The sequence below is a fragment of the Magallana gigas genome, chromosome 4, assembly GCF_963853765.1.
Source record: "Magallana gigas chromosome 4, xbMagGiga1.1, whole genome shotgun sequence".
NCBI classification, from domain to species: Eukaryota; Metazoa; Mollusca; class Bivalvia; order Ostreida; family Ostreidae; genus Magallana; species Magallana gigas.
The window spans coordinates 8,147,646-8,156,664 of NC_088856.1; positions in this window are offsets into that span (position 1 = coordinate 8,147,646).

The following is a 9,019-nucleotide window of genomic DNA, read 5'->3' on the forward strand; positions in this document are numbered from 1 at the left end:
TGTCTCTGGGGTTAATCTACACGATCGTGAACTCAGAACACATTCTCTTTTGGAGGAAATTCCGGCGAAGTTACCGATCATAAAGCGAGTATTTCGGCCATTGGCATGTTAATGATCGAGGCTTTCAAAATGATTGGAAAACGAAAAGGGAGTGGGTCTTCTAGAAAAGATTTTGGGTAAAATTAGGTTTCTTTATAAAAAAAAATGTATTTTCAATGTGGTGAAAAAAACAATTCAGTCGGCGGGATTTAATTGGGTCGGTCGCGTTAGGGGAAATATAAATATTTTTAATTTTGGCCTAATTCTATTTTGCCTCAATAAAGGCTTCTTAACGGCTTTCCCTACAAAAATAAGACTAACAAAAAAAAAAAAAAAAAACTATGATATTTTTTGTCATCTTAGTAGAAAATAACATTTTCATAAAAAAAATCAGGTTGAAAATTGCAGCTCATATTGCTTTAAAGGTACGGGGGAAAATAAAATTCCCTACCCGAGCTAATCTACCTCGGCCTGCTCAGCAAGGATCATATGTTTATGGTGTGTATACACCTAAGAGGTGCTTCCTACAGTCTATATGAACTTCTTCTGTAGCAGATGATTTCCAATATTTATAATTATACCCATAAATGATTCAATAATAAAGAAACAGGTGTTCAAATTGAGTTAAATTCAGTTAAAATCCTATAAAACGGCCTCTTTGATCTTGAAATAAGGTTATCTGGTTTGTTCCATTGGAACTGACATACATATAGCAAAGATAAAAAAAAAGTCGGACACAGTCCGCGTTACAATGTATATGTTATAAGTAGGTATTAACAGAATGTTATACGTTTAAGTTAAGGAAAAAATGTACAAAATACTGTTATAACTAATTTTGTCTTACAAAAATGCATGTACGTTATGTTTAATAAGAACAAATACAACACACTGCAGTTGTAAGCCGCGTTATACCATTGTGATAACGAGAGATAAGATTGACAAGCAGACGTCGTCATAATGTCGTCTTTGTACATTTTAAGAGTCTTTATATTCTTTGTGGCACTGAACTCGTTTTCAGCTGCAGAAAATAATGCACATGATGCAATATCTCGGGACGAGTTTGAACAGATAAAGAATGTGATGAAGATGTTACAGGAGAAAGTTCAAATACAAGAAGCCAGAATTGTGGACCTCGAAAAGGAAATCAAGGAATTGAAAAATGGGAACGAAGAGTCGAGCAAACGGACAATGACGGAGAGTCGAAGACAGGAAGGAGAAGCGAAGCAACTGCAATTCCGCTCACCCAAACACCAGAAAAGCGAGGCAATTGATGTACAAGAGGACGATGTCAAACAGGAGAGGCCACGTATGTTAATTGCATGATACATATGCTTGCATATTAATTTTGTAATTTTCGGTTTGTTATCATAACTTATATATATAAAGTGGCTATGATAAATGCTTTTGTGAGAATTTATTAGTATTATCCACCAACTTTCATCCATCCATCTAACCATTCATGCGACAGTTAGAGAAACGTTTTAAAAGGACTTGGACACGATTTGAGATCAAAAATTTTAAATTTATTTGTTCATGTATAAAATGGATTACTGGTGCATTTTAAATGATTGACCAAAATATTGAATGTTAAAGTCAGGTTACAAGCGAGATACAAAAATAAGAATTGGTTGTTATGTAAACAAAGCTCGAGTCTTTTACTAGTAGTTGTTTATAAAATATGTAATGTAAAACATTACCACTTCTAAGAAAAATGTCATGTAAAAGCAATTTACACTAACTCAATATCTTCATAAATACTAGTATCAACTAAAGAAAGATACATTTGATTAAAACTTACACCAATACAACACATATGTAAAAATGAAAATATTCGAGCTTTGTTTACAAAACAAAGAATTATGAACTCTGTTTCTTGCTTATAACTTGATATTTGACTTTCACATTTTAACATAGCATTAACAACTTCCAAAGTTATCAATAAAACATTGAAAATGAAAAATAAAATTTTAAATCGTGTCCAAGTCCCTTTAAGAAAATTTCAATTTCAAAAGAGTTTAAGAATTATCATAGGAGAATATAATGATTGTTTATAGAAATTCGAACGAATTGTCCCTGCATCTACCGAGAGCGTGGTAGCGTTCTATGCTTACATGACTACAACAGAGAATAACCCCGGTACTCACCATACCATCATATACGACCACGCGGTTACTAATATTGGAAACGGATACAACCGACATTCCGGAACGTTCATCGCTCCTGTTGATGGCGTTTATTTCTTCTCGTGGACCATATTTATGTCCGTTCCTGGTGAATATATGTCGATTGAGTTGACGCTAAACAGCCAGCCTGTTGGAGCTTCTTTTGTTGAGGGTGTGCATCACCATTCCACAGTTTCTGGTACGGCTGTTCTTTCTATGCAGAAGAATGACATAGTTTTTACAAGAACCCATACGACCAACGTTCCTCATGGTTCGATCCGCAGTGATAACTTGATGCGATCTACGTTCACCGGATGGTGTCTCTCCTGTCATTAGACATTTTCTTCATATATTTTGTTTTTGCTTTGTTTGAAATCTTCTACCCCTTCTGACAAATGGCAATAAACTGTATCTGATGACTACGTTCTGTTAATTTGTCTTTGAAGGACATCGGAAATTAGGCATAGAATATTCTTTATTCTTGTTCATAAATATATCAATGATCTCTTCATACTGTTGATTGAAGTTACCGTCACCATTAAGTACACCTAATGTAATGATCTTAATGTTGTGATCAATTCAAGGGGCACTCTTCTGCATAAACCTTGACCTGCATAAACTTAGTTCTAAAAGGAATTGTAGTTACATGTACATGGTAACCACGTAACTCTATTTTCTACTTCTCTTTAGCAATGGAAAATCCCAATCGACTTTTTATTTTTTAACAGTGTATTGAAAACTGACAAGCAAAACTTTTCCAAAAACTGTTGAGATTTTTTCATACTATTGAATGAACATCGTCTGAACCAAGAGGTGTTTATGAATATCGAATAATTTAGGAAAACATGCGGAAAAAATATCTTTGGATAGACTATAACAAAACAGGATGTAAAACATATAGACAGTTATTATTGATCCTGCGTAAACACACTGTTAAAGTGTAACTTTCAAAAATTCCGTAACAAGATCTTTTTCAATCTAACTTGGTTTTTTTTCTATCTTTATTAAGCAATCATCATTCGAAAGAAGATAATAGACAAATGTGTCGAGGGACAGGGTTTTCACAGGGTGCAATTTTGATAGAAAATATTATTTGATTTAAATGGAAGAACTTCGACAGTCTTTTCTTTTATTGAAACTGACAAACAGTGATTATGTCATAGTTTTATAGAAATCTTAAAGGGGATGTACGGCCATCTACGACAAATGTGGACCAAAATTTAAACATTTCTGGAACTGACTTTTTAATGTTATCAACTGACCAAAACTGTTGTCAAAAGATAAAAAAAAAAATAGAATATGATGTTTTACATATTGTTTTGCAAGCAGGTTGCGCAAACAAGTGCATAATACTGCCTTTTTTAATCACTTAGGACAGCTGTAAACCTGCGCAGCTGCAGACTTATCTTGAAGACTTAACAATTTGAAAAAATAAAAGGAATTTTCGGGTGTCAACTATACAGCCATTTGTTGAGAAAAAATTTGAATTTGCATATTAATGGTGTAGCTTTCTTTTAAAATAGGGTACCCCATTTTTATCAGTCGGCATGGAATCTTTTTTAGAACAAAAAAATCCTGTTTGTACTTAGAACTCTTGTGTCTAATATTAATGAGGGGCATTGACGTTATGTTTTCATAGAAAAAAAATAAATGTCAATTAAAAACAATTTCTGTGATGAATGTGACAACCATCTGTATTCCAGTCCTAAGTTTTTGTTTTTCTTTCATTTTTATATGTATTTATTGAAGTAAATTCATTTTAGAAGTAGAGAAAGGGTCCAAAAATCAATTGTCAAATATATACAAATATTTTTCCTGCAAATACAACTTCAATGTACCTCAATAGACATAGACAAATATATCTCGTACCGATTGATAGTTTCTGAGACACATTCTACTCGATACATCTCAGTAAACTTGACATAAAAAATACCACAGAGTCTGCGTCATGTTTCATATTTGGATATTTTACTGGAAATGGACATTGATTGTAACCTAACAACACAACTTTATGATAAACGAGATGACTTCAATGTTTCTCTAGTCAACTTTCCTTATTTATGTAGCAACATACATTCATCACCTGCATATGGTGCTTTTGTCTCTCAGGTAAAGCAATATGAGCTGTATTTTTTAGAATTTTATTTTGCTGCAAAAACCTGCTGGTATGATAAGTCGGCCTATTACTTAAACTATTATGACAAATAAGATTTGTGAATATCATTAATTTTTGTCAGGAGAAATATTTCACTTATAAGGAATATATAGCAGATCAATTTTTGTACAGGACGACAATAATTCAATTTTGCTCCAGTTAAGGCTTCTTAATGGCTTTTCACACAAAAACAGAGCTAACAGAAATTTAAAAACCATGATATTTTTGTCATTTTAGTAGAAAATAACATTTTCTTTAAAAAAAAAATCCAACAAGAAAATTGCAGCTCATGATCATATTGCTTTAATTCGATACGCAAGGTCATGCTATTCGTATGAACAGTTTCTAAGGCGAGGAAAGCTACTGACAAACCAGTTGATAACACAGTTTTTTTCCTGATTACGACAAAGAGCACATGGGGGGTGTGACCGGTCAGCAGAGGATGTTCATTCCTCTTAGGCACCTGATCCAAAATCTATAGTATGTGATGATGTTATGTCAATTATGAATGGCAGCGGAAAATTATTTGTTTACTTGTTACTTAAACTTTACCATTATGCTGTAAATTCTGTCGCGTTACAAAGACGCAAAAGTTTGATTATTTATTTCCTGCCAGGATAGTAATGCCTCATCCTATGGGATATCAATCTATCACCTGACACCGCCAGCTAATTTTAGACATAAAAAAATGGTAGAAGGACCCACACCTTTATAACTGTGAGAACTATTTCAGAGGGAAAGGGTATAATTTCGTAAAAAAATTATACCGTGTATAACTTTAACCAAGGATGGCGTTTTCAGCATTTAAGAAGGGAACATTTATTCTCGCATTATCACCGATGTGAGATTGGTTTGTCCGGTGTAAGAGAGCAGTGTGAGATTTTTTTGTCTTATACTGTGTATTACTACGTCGTATTAAAACGTGAACAAACATTGTCTGCTGTAGGAAAATGCAAAATGGTGGATTGAGATTATCCATTAAGTAAATGTTTTGCTAAATTAATTACAATTTATCAATATTTTTGATTAAAAAACTGTCGTATGCTCTCATTTTGACTTGCACTATTTGAAGCACGCGGAGGGATAAACTGAAAGTAATCTTTTGAACGCCATAACCGAAAGCTGTCAAACATATAATGCGTGAAAAATAATCATCATTATATACTCGAGTGGGATAGTGAAATTCCACCTCGGGGCCAAGATTCTCGGTCTAGGACTCGGCAAAGCCTCGTCCTAGACCGTGAATCTTGTCCCCTCTGTGGAATTTCACTATCCCACACTCGTAATAATGAATGATTCTATTAATCTCAAGGTTGCGAATTGGACATTGATTATTTGCTGTGTATCACTAGAATTAAAATATAATATTTAGAGAAAAAACATGATAAAAGTTGTTATTCTCTTGTTTTTAAATAATTCATTTTCTACACCTGCATGTCCATTCGAAAACAGTTTTACGTATACGTATTGCTATTTACACACGAGTACTTTTCACAGGAGTACAAACCGAGCCTGCACCTACCGAGAGCGTGGTAGCTTTCTATGCATACATGTCTACAACCGAGGGCAACCCTAGTACTCACCATACCATCATATACGACCATGTTGTCACTAATATTGGAAACGGATACAACAGACATTCCGGAACGTTCATCGCTCCTGTTGATGGCGTCTGTCTTTTCGTGGACCATATTTTTGTATCAACCTGGTGAATACATGTCGATTGAGTTGACACTTAATAGTCAGCCTGTAGGAGCATCTTACGTCCAGGGAATGCACGACTATTCAACCGTATCTGGTACTGCTGTACTTTCTATGCAGAAGAACGACATTGTGTTTACAAGAACCCATACCACTTATGTTCTTCATGGTTCTATCCGCAGTGATGATTTGATGCGCACTGCGTTCACTGGATGGTGTCTTTCCTGTCATTAAAGACAATTATTTTACATATTGTCTTATTTTCCCTGATTATTAATTTTGTTGACAAACATCTATCCATACTTGCATATTGTTGCAAAAAGTTGAAATTAAAAAAAGTAAAAATAAGAATATCAAACACAAAAACAAATAAACAAAAGAAAAGCCGATATCTCGTAGAAATTTTTTCTGTTGAATTGTCGTTTAAGGACATTGGTCATCAAACAACATTATTTCTTATTTATATTATATTACATCACATTTTATATATACCCTCGTGTTTCTTGTTAATATACCAGTATGGAGAACACATTAATCATAATTTGATCTATTTTAATGAAGTTATCTCAATTTTGCGAAGAGGAATGGGGCAGTCTAATGCTTGTATGCCACCACAAACTCTAACCGACAAACATGCCACTGGGTTTGTATTTAGTTTACCGCATTAGTTTATGTTTCGACATGATAAATCAAGTTACAAAATACTGAAAGTGTATTTGATTCTTAGCAAACAATTTGTTAAAGTATTTTTTTTTACACAACACGTGAAACTATTATTTTTAAACATCTTGTATACATGTGTGTGTTGAAACACATAGCTCATAGAAACAATAAATAGTTCGAATCTATTTTTATCATTCAAAATTACCATCTAAGAAGTTTGTAACATATTTGGTTACTTGCGGATTTTCTGAATGCTTTGTTTATATTGAGTCATCATCATTGAATGGCGTTTACCATTTGTGAGCGGTGATCGGCATTAAAGATAAACTGTGTCCATGACTTAGTTAAAAGTGGAATCTAAACATAGATGCAATTCTAAGTATTTGGCCAGGGGAGACTCGATCTCATTATTGATTGTTAGTTAGATATCGACAGTACGCTTTGCATAACTATATTAAAGAATGATGATTATTATTCGTTTATTAATACTTTTTATAATGAACTATGACAGTACGCATATTATACTTGGTTCATCTCTAGAGTCTTAGGGCATTTTCTTTCTAATATAAAAGCAAACACGAGTTCTATTCCCTATACTGTTGGTTTCTTCAATATTTATTGTCCAAATGTTTTCGTTTTTGCGTATTAAATGTAAATCAGATTTTCAAGGATGCGTTAATTTGTGGACAACGATCCTGTCAATACAAATAATTACAACAATGTGAACTTCTGTGAACATTCAATTTCCTGGATCAACTCAATAAAGAAATACATGGAGATTGGTTTTCAATGAATATTCATGAAACCAAAGCGATTGGTTCTATATTAGGTCGACTTGCAATCGATTTTATTTTTCAACCGTTATAAATTATATTATTATAATGATAATTAAAACAATTTGATATAAACAACCAGTAAGAAGAAGAAAAAGAAAAAGAAAAGATCGGGATAAAAATCAAAAAGTCTATGATGACACACAAAATTACAATTTCAGGTATAGGTCCAACATAATATTTTTTAGTAAAAATTTTTTGCTATATAGAGTAAAAGTAGGTTTTACATTTGATCAAAGCCACACCGTATTAAGTGTACATGTTGTTCATTCCCGATTTTTTTTTTATCAAAATAAGTCCTCAATTCTGAGTCACAGTAAGATGATATTGTTTTGATATTTAATTTATTTCAATTGCTGCCGTATTACCTTTCTACAAACATAACCAGTTCGTTCATGTGTTAGTAAAACAGGTGCTCATTTTTATGGCAAGATTGCATGCACTTTATCTAAAACTGATTAAAACAAATCTCTTGTTTTCTTTTGAATAAATCATCGCATGCACAACATAAAAAATATTATTATTAGAATTATTCTTCCAAGAGCTACTCTACAATTATATCGGTAGTTCTACTGTGTACATTTGAAAATATATTACTTATTCTATGGGAAAAATACAACCATGAATTTTCACCATTAATTGACGGATAACAAGGTAAGTAAATTTACGTGATCCATTATTCAATGCACTATGTAGTCAACTCAATTATATAATTAACTTTTAAATTTCCTTACTGATTTAGCGATATAGTACCTTCATCACCTGCATATGGAGTTATTTTCTCTCCGTTAATTCAATATGCAAGTGCATGCATACGTATTTGGACAGTTTCTAAATTGAGGCAAGCTACTGACAAACAAGTTGATAAAACAGGACTACCAACAGTCTCGATTTAAGTCATCTTTTCGTAAGTTATATGGTCGATAAAAAGACCTTGCCAGCAAAGACAATACTGACTGACGTTTTTTAAACCATAATTACTCACATAATTGTCTCCGGAGTTTTCCGTTTTCCCGATTACGACAAAGAACACACCGTGTGATCCATCAGCCGAGGATGCTCACACCTTCATGGTACCTGATCCTACACTGTTCGTTATTACCACATGTCATTAATAGTATGATTGCCCTAAGTTGCAAAAAAAATAAAAAATGAAATTTTTACGTCAATGAATTAGCAGGTTTAAAGATCATTTTATCCTTCAAATAAGATTTAATGGCTTTCCCTAAACAACTGAAAAGGTCAAATCATCGTTTTCATTACACTTAAAAGAAAATCAAGGATAGCACATTTGATACATTTTGATGTAGATAGTTACAACAAAAGTCATTATTGCGAAATACCAATCTGAAAGATGTTTCACTTAAACAATAGAACATTGTTGAGTAAGAGCCACCATTAAGGGATTTTTTATCTATAATATATGCAATATATTGCCATTAAAATAACAAAAGATAAGACTGACA